This window comes from Balaenoptera acutorostrata, chromosome 2 (genome assembly GCF_949987535.1).
Source record: "Balaenoptera acutorostrata chromosome 2, mBalAcu1.1, whole genome shotgun sequence".
Lineage (NCBI taxonomy): Eukaryota > Metazoa > Chordata > Mammalia > Artiodactyla > Balaenopteridae > Balaenoptera > Balaenoptera acutorostrata.
Window position 1 is genome coordinate 107,805,135 of NC_080065.1, and position 15,002 is coordinate 107,820,136.

The following is a 15,002-nucleotide window of genomic DNA, read 5'->3' on the forward strand; positions in this document are numbered from 1 at the left end:
TGGATATATACCCAGGAGTGGAATTGTTGGGTCATATGGTAGTTCTATTTGTAGTTTTTTGAGAAACCTCCATACTGTTTTCCATAGTGGCTGCACAAATTTACATTCCCACTAACAGTGTAGGAGGGTTCCCTTTTCTCCACAAAATACTAGCAAACTGAATCAAAAAAATGCATCAAAAGGATCATAAACCATGGTCAAGTGTAATTTATTTCAGAGATGCATGGATTTTTCAAAATCCACAAATCAATCAACGTGATACACCATGTTAACAAATTTAAGAATAAAAACCGTATGATCATCTCCATAGGTACAGAAAATCTTTTGATAAAATTCAACATCTATTTATGATAAAAACTCTCCAGAAAGTGGGCATAGAGGGAACATACCTCAACATAATAAAGGCCATATATGACAAACCCACAGCTAACATCATACTCAGTGGGGAAAAGCTGAAAGCTTTTCCTCTAAATTAGGAACAAGACAAGAGTACCCACTCTCCCACTTTTATTCAACATACCTTTGGAAGTCCTAGCACAGCACTCAGAGGAGAAAAAAGAAATAAAAGGAATCCAAATTGGAAAGGAAGAAGTAAAACTGTCACTGTTTGCCGATGACATGATACTATTTATAGAAAATCCTAAAGATGCCACCAGGAAACTACTGGAGGTCATCAATGAATTCAGTAAACATGCAGGATACAAAATTAATATACAGAAATCTCTTAATAGACATATTTTTAAAGATACCTTTCTCATATTTGTTAAAACTATCAAAACACTCTGTTTCCTAATAAATCCCTGGTAACAGAGTATGTTATTTCTTCTTTATTAACTGTGGTATTTTTTAAAGAATTCAAATTTACAAAGTATTTTCCTCTGATATCATTTCAAGACTATTTTTATTCAGATTCCCACCACACTACCAAAGTAATCAGTCAGTTTAGTTGAAAGTGTTCATTTCATTGAGTGGAAGATATTATTGACAATTATATTTTACTGTTATAAAGCCAAAATAGTCAATTGATTGATTAAACATTTAAATTTTTCTATTATTTTTTTAATTTTCTAGACACAGACTAGATAATAAATTTGCTTTAAGAATTTCTAAAGTATGTAAATGTATATTGTGTTCTTTAAATATGTTCCCAGTTCCCAAGGAGTTATTCATATAATATTAAAATAGAGGAGATGAGTCAGGTAATAGAAAATCATTCAATAAAACAAACCACAGTAACTATAGTAACTACTGGAGTGAACGAAAGGGTCATAGCAATACTTAGGATTCGGTACATTTTGCTTCCTTGAAGACCCTGGGGACATAAACTCTGAGAATATAGATGTATCCTGAGTTTTGTCATAGAAAGTCATCTGTCTTAAGGATGTGTACGCTAAGTCGGTCAATAGGTGGAAGAACCTGTGATTTCCTTTGATTTTTATATCAGAATCCTTGACCCATCTCGATTCAATCGTGCAGCCTCAGATTCTGATTTTTTTTTTAAGTTGCAGATAGCTGTGGTCCTTCATTTGTTACTCTACCATTCTTTTTATAGCTTTGGCATCTTTGCTGTTAATACTCCATATCTGCCTTATAGAAGTATCAGAGCAGCCAAAACGGAATACTGCTATAAAAATTCAGTAAGACGGATTAAAATGTGAATGAATTAATTAGGTTAATTTTACAGATGTTAACTTGGATTATAAATTAATCATTGTTCGATAAAGCAGAGCAAATAATAGGTTTTTTTCTTGAATATAGGGTAGATGGAGGAGGAGAACTGGATTTGTAGGGCTGAGCTTGAGAATTCAGTTAAGGATAGAGGTACAAAAGAGATGAGAGATGACACAGGTACATTTCAATGAAATAGTAATAGTTAATATATGCTTGCTCTTGGGGACGATTGGAAGCCAGAGCCCTTGGAATAAGTTAAGGAAAAAGAGAATTATGGCTTGCATAAATTTACATAAGTAAGAAAAGTTAACTGGGGAGGTTCATTTTATATTTAAATACATGGAAGAATTAGAGCTGATTCAAAAAATTCACAAATTATGCTAGAGGAAAAAACTCTAGATTTACTCATAGGTTTTTTTTTTTTGGTTCCAAATTGGTATATTTTATCTTATAAAAACTAGAGTTCAGATGACTAAATTTGTCATTATGCTAAAATTAGGAAAATAAATGGACTATCTCCTGTTTTTCACTTTTACCCTGGGAAATACACTTTTACCACAAAGTGGATCCATGGCATTTGGTGAAGGTATTTTTATTTTCTGGTTTGTTGGTTCACATTAAATTTCTACCCCAAGATCTGCCTTTTTTTTAACAAGAAAACTTTGTTCTATGGAACCGTGTTTGGATAGACATTTAAAACATGTGTCTACCACATTAGTAGAAAAAATAACCTCTGAGATTTGGATCACACATTATTGGTACAGAAGATGAAGAAGATGGTTTCATTTACCTCACACAGTGTCATGCTTTTCTGTGTTTCTAATTTCTCTTTACTTCTTTTCCTCTACTTTTCATCCTTTTGTATAGTTAAATAAACCTTCAAATCTTATAAAAAACAAAACAAAAAAAATGGTTAGCTTCACTGAGTTTATTCGAAATTCACAAGGATTATATTTACTTAAAATAATTCTTCATGCAGAATTGACAAATTATTCTGCTTTCAATATATCCAGCAATACCCAGTTTTCCTGAATGTTGGATGATAGGTTCACAGCATTGCATTCAGCATAATTAAGAACCAACTGACTATACAGGGTTTGTGCAATGGTTTTGTTCATGGTATTAGTCATTCTAGTTGGTGTGACAAAGTGTGCATATATGAAACCATTCATATACCTTTTGTATTGATTTTGTAACATACAAAAATGAGTGACTTATCAACAGAATAGAATAGAGTAATATGTATATTTACATATATACATATATATTTTTTAAATTGTAGGATCAACTATAGGGAGAAAAATTCAGGAAAGGAAAGAATAGTGTTAGATACCATTAGGGAAAACTTTATTTAGGTATTACACTTGAGCTTAATTTTGAAGAATTGAAAGACCATGCTTAAAAAGAGAGGAAAGAAATATTTCAGCAAATCATACAGCAAGGGGCTTGCCTTACATCCACTAGAATCACATTAACCTGTTAGGCTCACTACTATATACCTCACATTAGTGGGCCTTTATTTTCCCTTTTCAGTGTGTTCTTGTTGAGCCTCTAGCAGCTGAATTCCCAGAGGAATTTTTACATCTGCTTGTCCTATAAACTTCAGCTCCAGTCTAGCAAGGATTAAAGTCTTCCTGAGATCCGGACTGAGCAGTACTTCTCCCACTTTATTTGACATAGCACTATATCATAGTGGTGTTGGCTCCTTCCCCACTCATTGTGTATTGTAAATCCACTGCACACTGCAGGTCAGCTGAGTTTTAGATGCTGGGTCGTGTCAGAGGTGCTGACAGCTCCATCTTTCTGAGGGAAAGGAAATTCTGGGACCTGAACTTCAGTTGCAGTCCTGGCCCAAGAGTCAAAAATGCTTTCATCTTGAAGGATGTGATGATAATTATGGACTATGTTTCCTTGATTCTTAAATCTCTTTCCAGACATGAATCCTATGTTGTTCCTTATTAAAGTTATTGGAAGTGCAGGGAGGGGGAAGGAGCTATAATTGAAATGGGCAGGAGTGGCAGGAAGAAAATTAGTTCAGAAAGTCATGCAGAATTTTGTATATATGTTAAGTATCTAGTAGTTACATTATACTTCATTTTTCTTTAGCTCAAGATGGGAGATTTGTCTTAAGAATATCCATTGCTTGTACCAGAATGGCTTTAGGATCATTTTCTCATTCTTTTTGTCCTGGTTAATTTTCATTTGAAAATTCCTGATTTCTTTGCTTAAATATAACAGATTATATTAAAATAGAGAAAATCAAAATTGCAAAATATCTTCTGGGTAAAAACGTTGTGGAAAAGCTATACTGTTAAAAAAAAATCACTGAAATTTCCTAGTAATAACCAAATAAGAGAAAGAGGACAATACCACTTCAAAAAGGGGTAGCCAAGCAAAGAGATAGAAGACTCTACCATAACTCAAGTTGCTCTTAATACCACCTTTACCCACCAAACCAGGGGTATGATGTGAGAGCAAAATAATGCAATCTTAATAATAGGTGAGTAGACAAAAGAGACTGAGTAGGGAAATCAGAAAAATATGGAAGAAAAAAATATAATCCACAGGAGGAAAACCTCTTAACTATTACCACTGAATTTCAGGCAGGGCTAGCTTAATGGGCATCATACCTGTGTGCAAGGCCCCATGCCTAGAAGGACACCATGCTTGATTTCATACTCTGTTACCACAGTATTGAAATTCTTAACAGTTTTTGAACAAGGGGCTCTGTATTTTCATTTTGCACTGTATGCCACTATTTATGTAGCTGGTTCTGATCTCTGAGAAAGAATCCACAGCTGGTCCCACAAGAGGGATTAGATGCAGGTTGGAAGAAAAACTAAATGAAGCACTAGTCACCATGAACACATATTAGAATCATCTGGTGGGCCTTTTAAAATTACAATGCCCAGGTCATGTTCCAGACCAATTAAATGAGTCTTGGTGGAGGTGAGGGCAGGGATAGTGGCGTGAAATGGGACAAGGCCACCAATGTTTTTTAAATATCCCCAGATATTACAATGTGCAAACTAGAATGATGACCACTGAAGGGGAGAAGAATGAGGAAACAAACATGAAATCAGAAAAGGCAGGTACATTAAGAGGTCCAAGTGAAGTTCCCAAACTCACCTGTGCATTAGTATTGATGTGTTGTTATTTTTTGTGTTTCTTTTTGACCTGAAAATTGTTGCTGGTGGAAGAGGGAGAGAGGGCAACTCGAATGATTGGGATGCTTTTCTTGAACAGGGCTTTATCTTAAGAGATCTGCTCAGAATTAAGGGAAGAGGACACCATCTCACACCTTATTACCAGTGTGTAGGGAGAACCCCAGTACAGGATATTTAAATTTTAGATGAAAGAGCAGGACCCAAGTCATCCAGGATATGGCCCAGCTTATATTTGTTAGTAATACCCAGCTATCAATCCCCAGCTCGTAGGAAAACACAGATTCCCAATAAGCTATGTACTAGACTGATTATAAATTAACTACATATAGCAGTAGAAATAGAAGTAAGCCTTAAATGAGTAGACCTATACACTGATATATAGATTTATAAATTATGGATTAAATAAGTTTTAATGCTCCCTCACTGATAGGGTGGGGAAGGAAGCAAGCAGTCCCTAGTCAAATAAGGTCTATAGAGTTATAGATGTGCAACATTCCAGGGAAGGCAAAACAACTATGAAAATAGAGAAAGTGGGTCAGGTGTGATATTCTAAAAGCCTGTGAGTCACCGAGAAAACTAGATACTCATGTTTGGGGAGAAAAAGTACTTCCATCAGAGAATGTTAGCAGATGCAACAGTAGTAATATGAACTAATCTAATACTTTTTCCTTCAGTTTTTAGGAAAGATAGCCATTGGGGCTATCTGAGGATATTTGGGGACCAGCTGAGCTTGGTTATGGCTCTTATGGAGTGTGGTTACATATCCTGGAATTGGATAGTTCTGGTCTTGTTATTTCATTAAACCTTGTAAAATACTAAACTAAAATAAGCCAGTCCTTTATCTCAAACTTAGCACTGGTGCTTAAATTCAAGTGCTAGGAGTACCGTCATGTTGCCTCAGTCAGTTTTTAGCTCTTAACTACTTTGGATTAGTATAATGACCAAAGAAACAAATTCTTAGTAAGAAACGCATTGAGATTTCTGGTTCCTCAAAGTATGGTAAACTAGCATAGATCTAAATTCTTTCTCACACAATCTCCATCATGGACACAATGCAGAAGACCTAAGAAGGCTGATGGGTTTGTTAAACTATCATAAAACATGAGAAACACCAAGGATGAGAAATACAAGGTGGTTGGGTAACAGTGTGTCTCTTAAAACAGCACCCAAGGGTGGAATAGGGCAAAGCATTGTAAGTGTAAGTGTGGTTGGGGAAAATGTTTTTAAGGATGCCCTGGTCTTCCTACCATTGACTTTTGTGGATTGGTGCTACAATATTTGTTTCCTAAAGCAGAAAATAACATCATCCAGCCTAGGGCTGACCAGGAATAGTGGGGGTAGCATCAGGATTATTCTAGAACTGCCCAACTGTGGTATGCAGAGAATAACAACACAGCACAACAAGTCATAGTGGCTACCTCATGGAAAAAGAACTGTCAGGGCTCTCTTCCTTTAGAATTAACCTCATCTCCATCCCCCAAAGTTGGAGGTTAGGGCTTAGACATCAGGTTTTCTGTATATGCTGAAATTACTAGGCTAACCAGCTGATGTCCACAGGAAAAATAAGTTTAGAAAAAAGATAAACAAAAAGGTGTTTTAGCACAGCAACCACTATAAACAAAAGACAATAAAATGGACAATCTTAACCAGTTAAGGTAAATTTATAGAACCAGAAGAAATATAGGAAATGATATTAGAAGCATTAATCAAGAAAAATAAGACATTAAAAGAATTGACTGGAAATGTTGAGTCAAAAAAATTGCATGATAAAAAAACAACAAATGAGCTGAATTGTAGAGTGGATACAGGTGTACAAAAGATACATGAACTAAGAGAAAAGGTCAAGGTGATAAACAGGGGACACACTGAGAAGAGGTTGGGCACTCATAGGGAGTTGGTGGTAATGGAGCATTTCAGAAGGCACAATGAAAAGGGTTTTAGGAAAGTAAAATTGTTGGGCTAGAAAAACAGCAATTACAAAGCATTATGAAGATGCTGAATGGTACAAGGTAGAGTGGGGTATCTGACTACAGAAAAATATTTTGGACTTAATCTTCTCTTGGAGATTTTATAGCAGCCTTTCAAAATTGAGTGTTATTATACAAGTAACAGTGATTGGCATGAAGGGGGTGGAGAGAGAGGAAGTGCCAATAATTTATCCCAAGCATACCTTCTGTGCATCAGTTTGGAGTGCTTTTTGATCAAGGGCAATCACTTTAGAGATCCTTTCAGGGTATGCTGGTCAGAATTGCTGATCATTTAGTAATATTACTGATGAGAGTGGAGAAGCTAGAAAGATGAAATATTTTAATGAGGTTAAATAATAGTTCATGAGGTAGAAAAGAAATCTGTATTTGTTTTGGCAGTGTTGAACTTTACCTGATTCCTATGCTCCTGGAAAGCAGTGATGATTAAGAATTCCCTACCATTTCGTGTTCTAGGAAACACCCTTTTCCATATGACTTAGATATACCCCTTGCGATGATCCCCTTGATTACCTATGACAATGCCAGATGCCGGTGCTCTAAATCCCCTCTAAAATTCCTCTAAAGAATCTAAACATTTGTTGTTTAATAAACAATTAACTACACTGTTTGTTCTTACTGACCAATCTGAACAAAATGCCCACGAATGTGACTTATCCAACATTTAGTTAGGCTTTTCTTCTTTCCTCTGAACTTTACTTGCCCTTGAGGTTATGCAAACACTGGAACATGAAACAACTCTTCCTTTATTGCCCCTCCCAAGAACTGGGACTACAGAGAAAAACATTTCCTGCTCAACTGTCTGATTTTGCCACCTGTTCATCCTACTCTCTCACACCTAGTTCCTGCTAGTCTTGTTTAGTCCTTCCTAAAAAACAAACAAACAAACAAAACAAAACAAAACACCTTTTCTGTCTGACTTTTAAGACACTTATCAATTGGATGGTCAGAGCATTCTCTCTATTGCAATAGTTCCCCTTAATAAAATCTTTTATTACTTATGTCCATACTTGCATGTTTTATTTGACAGTGTACATATTATGTTTTGTTTTGCCCATCGACATCTCTGGTGATGCTTGCTCACTTAAATTAGAATTTAAAGAGAGACCAGAGCTATGAGTGTTGGAGTTATAAACTGGAGATTCCTTTGCATGAAGGTGGGAGGTGACAGGTGATAGCTGAAGTAATGAAGTAAATGAAAATTTTCAGAGGAGCTTGCAAATAGAGAAAAATAGACAGTTTTGGCTGGAAATTTTAGACATATTAAATTTTTTTTAAAAAAAAATCAAGAAATTGTAATAGAGGAAATGAAATAAAGTAAGAAATATTTTCCTTTTTTTTTCATTTAAGTGATTAGCTCTATGAATAACTAGACTTAATTCAAATAAATATTTAAGAAACAGCATGATGTAGTAGAAAAAACATTAGAAATTAAGAGATTTGGAATCTCCTCCTAGTCTACCAATAATCATCTCTTCAACTCTAAAAGTAATTTACTTTGTTCATCTATTAAATAAAAAGTGAAATTGATATCTTCAGGGTATTATCTGTCTAAAAATCTATGAATCAAAAAAATCAATGTTTTATCTTCACCAAGATTCCATGGATTTTGTCAAAAATAAAAAGGATGATAAAAGCTGCTGTCAAAGCTCCAAAAGTTACAAGACTGCTGAAGTTAAGGCATTAAAGAATGCTTTAGAAAAAAATCATTCCAAGGACACTTTGTGTTTAAATGACAATGTCAGTAAGATATAGCAAGAAGGAACTATTATCAGTGAGCAAAAAGAGAAAGAATCCAAAGTGAAACCAGAGAAACCAATGAATAATCCAAAAGAAATTATCAAGGTGGAATATGGTCCCAAAGTAGTGGATATTTCAAATTCTTCATCAAAGCCTTCTGAAAAGGATTTTGTAGTTCCCTCCAAACCCTAGAAGACCCTTGCCAACCACAGAATGGAAATGTTAAGTAACCCCTGCCAAAATAAAGAGTATGATAGCACTTTTGGTGGTGAGAATGATGGGAAAAAATTACATGAAGAAGAAAAGTTTTGCAAACAGTCTTTCATGTATGATGCTAGTGATAGTGGTGATGCCTTCTTCATTAGGAAAATCATTCTTCATTATGAAAGAAAGAAAATAGTTGCCATTTTTCAGTTAAGGAACAAAAAAACCACAAAAAGTGTTACTCAAAAAAGATATTCTTGAAACCTATTGAGATATGAGAAATAACAAAAATAAGTCAAATACAGAAGCCAGGAAGTTTGAGTCAGTGCTTTTAGTTTCTTTTCTGGATTAAAAGTTCTAGAAGAAATTACAGAGAACAAGTCTCCTAAAATCAAAACTCCAGTTTTTCAGCAAAATGAACCTCAAATGAAGAATCAGTTTCTTTAAAAATATAAAACACAAATTATAGGTGCCCCTTCAACCTTCATGGGAAGCAAGCAAGAGGTAAATAGAGTAGCAATCTAAAATTGTTGTTTTAGGGGAAGTACAATGTACCCGATAATTTAGTAGTGAGCTCTTTTCGTGAACATTTCCATCTAAAAATTATTTTTCTGTTTTTTTCTCACTAACCTATTATTTAAAGGTGTATTTGACTAAGTCTCTTTGAAGGAGTTATAGAAATGTTTGTTTTTGTCTTTGTTTTCCTTTTTTAAGTGCGTTCAAGTTATGTTTACATAAGCCTTTCACAAATCAAGCACATACTTAAGATTTTTAATAATATGCTCCAGAATGTTTCCTCTATGAACTAATTTTTGGATTATAACTATCTCATATTTCTCATTTGTGCTTATCATGAAGTGTATTTCACTGGTTCAGCTCTGTGGTTTTTTGCCTTGAAAAATAAATGTCAAAATATATTTAAAATAATAATAAAAATTCTGAGGAAAATGTAGCTATTTAAATAGATTGTCTTTCATGGTAGCAACAAACTAAAAATCTATAAAAGATGCACAAAAAGGAAAAAGAAATCCAAATATAATATTAAGATAATCATCAAATAACATGAAAAAAATGCAAAAGAAGAAAGTAACAAGAGAAAGCCACAAAAACGACTCCAAAACAATTAACAAGATGGCAATAAGTACATACCTATAAATGATTACTTTAAATATAAATGGACTAAATGTTCCAATAAAAAGACATATAGTGACTGAATGGACACAGAAACAAGACCCACATATATGCTAGCTACAAGAGACTAACTTCAGATCTAAAGACACAAACTGACTGAAAATGAGGGGATGAAAAAAAGATTTTCATGCAAATGGAAACAAAAAGAGAGTCAGGGTAGCAATACTTATATCAGACAAAATAGACTTTAAAACAAAGACTGTATAAAGGGACAAAGAAGAACATAACATCATGATTAAGGGACTATTCCAAGAAGAAGATATAACAATTGTAAATATATATGCTCCCAACATAAAAGCACCTAAATACATAAAGCAAATGTTAACAAACATAAAGCAAAAATAAACAGTATTATCATAATCATAGGCGATTTAACACTGCATGTACATCTATGGACAGATTGTCCAGACAGAAAGCCAACAAGGAAGCACTGGTTTTAAGTGATATATTAGATCAAATAGATTTAATAGGGGTGTATAGAACATTCCATCCAAAAGCAGCAAAATACATATTCTTTTCAAGTGCACATGGAACATTTTCCAGGATAGATCACATGCCATACTACAAAATCATTCTCAGTCTACTTGAGAAGGTTGAAATCATAACAAACATCTTTTCTGACCACAGTGATATGACACTAGAAATCAATGACAAGAAAAAAACTGCAAAAAACACAAACATATGGAGGCTAAACAATATGCTACTAAACAAACAATGGGACACTGAAAAAATCAAAAAAGAAATAAAAAATACTTGGATATAAATGAAAATGAAGACACAGTGATCCAAAATCTTTGGGAAGCAGCAAAAGCAGTTCTAAAATGGAAGTTTATAGTGATACAAGCCTACATCAGACATCAAGAAGAATCTCAAATAAATAACCTGACCTCATATCTAAAGGAACTGGAAAAAGAAAGCAAAACAAAGAAACCCAACAAAAGTTAGTAGGAGGAAAAAAATCATATAGTTCAGAGCAGAAATAAATGAAATAGAGACTAAAAATACAGTAGAAAAGAGCAATGAAACCAAGAACTGGTTCTTTGAAAAAAAAATAAAATTGTTAAACTTTTAGACTCATCAAGGAAAAAAAAAAAGAGGGTGCAAATCAATAAAATAAGAAATGAAAAAGGAGAAGTTACAACTGACACTATAGAAGTACAAAGGATAATAAGAAATTACTAAGAACAATTATATGCCAATAAAATGGACAATCTAGAAGAAATGGACAAATTCAAAGCAATGTACAATATCCCAAGAGTGAATCAGGAATATGAACAGAACAGTTACTAGTAATGATATTGAATTAGTGATTTAAAAAAATCTCAGCTATCAAAAGTCCAGGACCAGGTGGCTTCACAGGTGAATTCTACCAAACATTTAGCAAAGATTTAATACCGATACTTCTCAACCTGTTCCAAAAAGTGCAGAGGAAGAAATACTTCATAACTCATTCTACTAGGCCAGCATTACCCTGATACCAAAACCAAACAACAATATCACAAATAAAGGAAATTACAGGCCAATATCACTGAGGAACATAGATGTAAAAAACTTCAACAAAATGTAAGCAAGCTGAATTCAAATTATACATTAAAAGGATCATACACCATGATCAAGTGGGATTCATACCAGTAATACAAGGATAGTTCCATATCCACAAATCAATCAATATGATACACAACATTAACAAATTGAAGAATAAAACTATGATCATCTCAATAAATACAGAAAAAACTTTTGACAGAATTCAACATCCATTTATGATAAAAACAGCAATAAAGTCAGTATAGAGAGAGTATGCCTCAACATCATATAGGCCATTACAGTAAGCCCACAGCTAACACCATACTCAGCAGTGAAAAGGTGAAAGCATTTCCTCTAAGATCAGTAACAAGACAAGGATGCCCACTCTTGCCACTTTTCTTCAACAGAGTGTTGGAAGTCCTAGCCACAACAATCAGACAAGAAAAAGAAAGAAAGGATATCCAAATTTGAAAGGAAAAATAAAAGTGTCACTGTTCACAGGTGACATGCTACTATACATAAAAAATCCTTGGGACACCACCAAAAAACTACAAGAACTCATCAATGAATTCAGTAAAATTGCAGGATACAAAATATACAGAAATCTGTCATGTATACTAACAACAGAATATCAGAAAGAGAAATTAAGAAAACAATCTCATTTACAATCACATCAAAAGGAATAAAATACCTAGGAATAAGTCTAACTAAAGAGATAAAAGACCTGTACTTAGAAAATTATAAGACACTGATGAAAGAAATTAAAGATAATGCAAACATATGAAAAGATATATTGTGCTCATGAATTAGAAGCATTAATATTGTTAAAATGACAATACTACCCAAGGCAATCTAGAAATTCAGTGCAATCCTTATCAAAATACCAATGGCATTTTTCAGAGAACTAGAACAAATAATTTTAAAATTTGTATAGAAAGAAAAATGTGCCCCAAAGAGCCAAAAAATCTTGAGAAAGAATAACAGAGCTGGAGGAATTATGCTCCCTGACTTCAGACTATACTACAAAGCTACAGTAATCAAAATAGTATGGTATTGGTACAAAAGGAGACACATGTATCAATGGAACAGAATGGAGAATCCAGAAGTAAAACCATGTACTTATCGTCAATAAACCTACAACAAAAGAGGCAAGAATCCACAATGAAGAAAAGACAGTCTTTTCAATAAATGATGCTGGGCAAACTGGACAGCTACATGTAAAAATATGATTTAGAACATTTTCTCATACTATATACAAAAATAAACTAAAAATGGATTAAAGTTCTAAATATAAGACCAGAAACTATAAAACTCCCAGTAGAGAATATAGGCAGAAAACTCTTTAACATAAACCATAGCCATCTGTTTCTGGATCTGTCTCCTAAGGCAAAAGAAACAAAAGCAAAAATAAACAAATGGGACCTAATTTAACTTAAAAGCTAAGGTAGTAACTATTATTATGGGTATACAGATAAAATTATTTTTATCACAGTTTAAAATATAATAAAAATAAAATAGGTTCCTAAGAAATCTTTAATATTAACACCAGGCATTTAGCACTGATACCTCTTTTAAAAGATGTATGTTTGCAAACTATTTGTTGGTTAGTAACTACTCCTGTGGTGATTTAGTTTATCAAAAACTTGTTGAACATTACTTTTTCCTGTTATGCAAACTCTCATAAAGAAACTTAACTACAGTTGATTTGAGACAATTAAATGTTAACTATCCTTTTATCACCACAGGAAGAGATGTTTTTAGTACCACAGGTAGTAAAAGACAGCCATTGCCAGATAACAGAAAAAACATTTTGCATCTAATTTGTCAGAGCACCCATTTTAAAGTGCATTTAAATAAAGAAAACAGAAACATATTCATCAAAGCAGCACAATGCCAATTTTCAAGAGAATTTTAGATAAGCAATTCTTTCATAAGATTGTCAAAGGCAAATGAGAATTGCCATTTTGGACTAAAATAGGAGAAGAAAGGAAATTGATTGAAATGTCTTTCATCATTAAAATTAAGCAGGATGTAAAAATATTTAAACAGAGTAAGTGCTGAAAGTAAATTAGCTATTTTAAATGTCCTCAGTTTGGTTTTACCAAATTTTCAGTGCTAATCCTTGATATTTTGATTTAACTTGGATTTGTATTTTCTTATACCATCTTATGTGAAAATACTCAGCATAGAGTCGCTTTTTTATACATAGTTGTTAAGTGGTAACAATCATCCAGGAAGTGTATTAAGACTTTTGTCATGTAATCTTTAACTCTATAGATTGCCATCGTTCTATGATGAAAAAACTGGGGCATTGAAAGTTCAGTGTTCTTGTCCAATCTCCAATAGGTACTAAGTGACAAATTTGGGATTTGAACTAAGAGTTTTCTCCCAAGCCCATGCTCTTTAACTACTCTATTTTACATTCATAAAACTGACTCAAGTCATGTTATTACAGGAACAAATCTCATTTGTCTCTTTCATTTCAAGCTACCCGTTCAATACAGAATTATGGCAGAATTCTAAAGAGAAGATTGGAAGAAGGGTTTGGGATACTAGCCCTTTCTCATATGTTCCTTGGTGATCCAGTCCTCTGCCCCTATTCTACCTTCCACCAGTTGTCAGAGGCAGAAGTCAACTAGAAATAAATTGAGTCTTCAGTGAAGAAACTCATAACCTTCTTTACACTTTCTGTTTTTCTTCCTTTTACTCAGCCTCACACGTCTCTCTGGACAACTTTGCTTCAATAGGGAGACTTGATAAAGATTGGATGTTGCAGTAGAGTGTGAAGTTTGTTATTTAAACTTCCTCTTGAGAGCTGGCATCAAGCAGGTGCTATTCTGGTCAATGTTTTTGACCTCTACAAAATCTGCTGTTTGGGAGTGATAAAAAGTTAAGGGTTATTAAATATCTCATAGATGATTTATTAAGTCAAAAATTCCACTGATATATTAACCTGATAATTAATGGCTCTAAGTAAAACTGTGTTATTAAGAGCAGCATTCAAAACAGAATACAGCTTCTCTTAGGTCAAGAAAAGACCAATTTCATTTCATTCCGTATTAACTTAGTATAGAAATTCCACACTCACTAGTCATATGACCAAGAAGATTGCTTAATTGTCTCTGGCTTTCTTAACATTTTCTCTTTATAAATTATGACTAGTAGCCACTCTTTTGTGAGAAGAAAGATCTATCTAAGTGAGTTTTTTAAAGCTATTGTTAGAGTTGTTGTTATGAGATACATTGTTTTGTTCACCTAATGTAACTTAACTAATTAAAGCCAGAGAAAAGCTAAATGTACTTTTGACCATCTGAATTCATTCATCTTTATTCATTTATGGATTTACACATATCTTTGTGCAATAAATCTCAAATGTCTACTACTTGCTAATATTAGAGATATAGCAGTTAACAAGGTTGATCATAGATCCAGCCCTTACAGGGTGTACATTTTGGTTTATATCTTATTTCTTGAGGACTTCTTTTCCTATTAAAATTTTAATAGGATACAATTTATCATT

At 33.6% G+C, this 15,002-nt stretch overlaps 1 pseudogene; it reads left to right on the forward strand.

The window, feature by feature from the left end:
* The first annotated feature begins 8,425 nt into the window (after window positions 1-8,425).
* LOC103015801 (serum response factor-binding protein 1-like) lies at window positions 8,426-9,329 on the forward strand (annotated as a pseudogene).
* The last annotated feature ends 5,673 nt before the right edge of the window (window positions 9,330-15,002 follow it).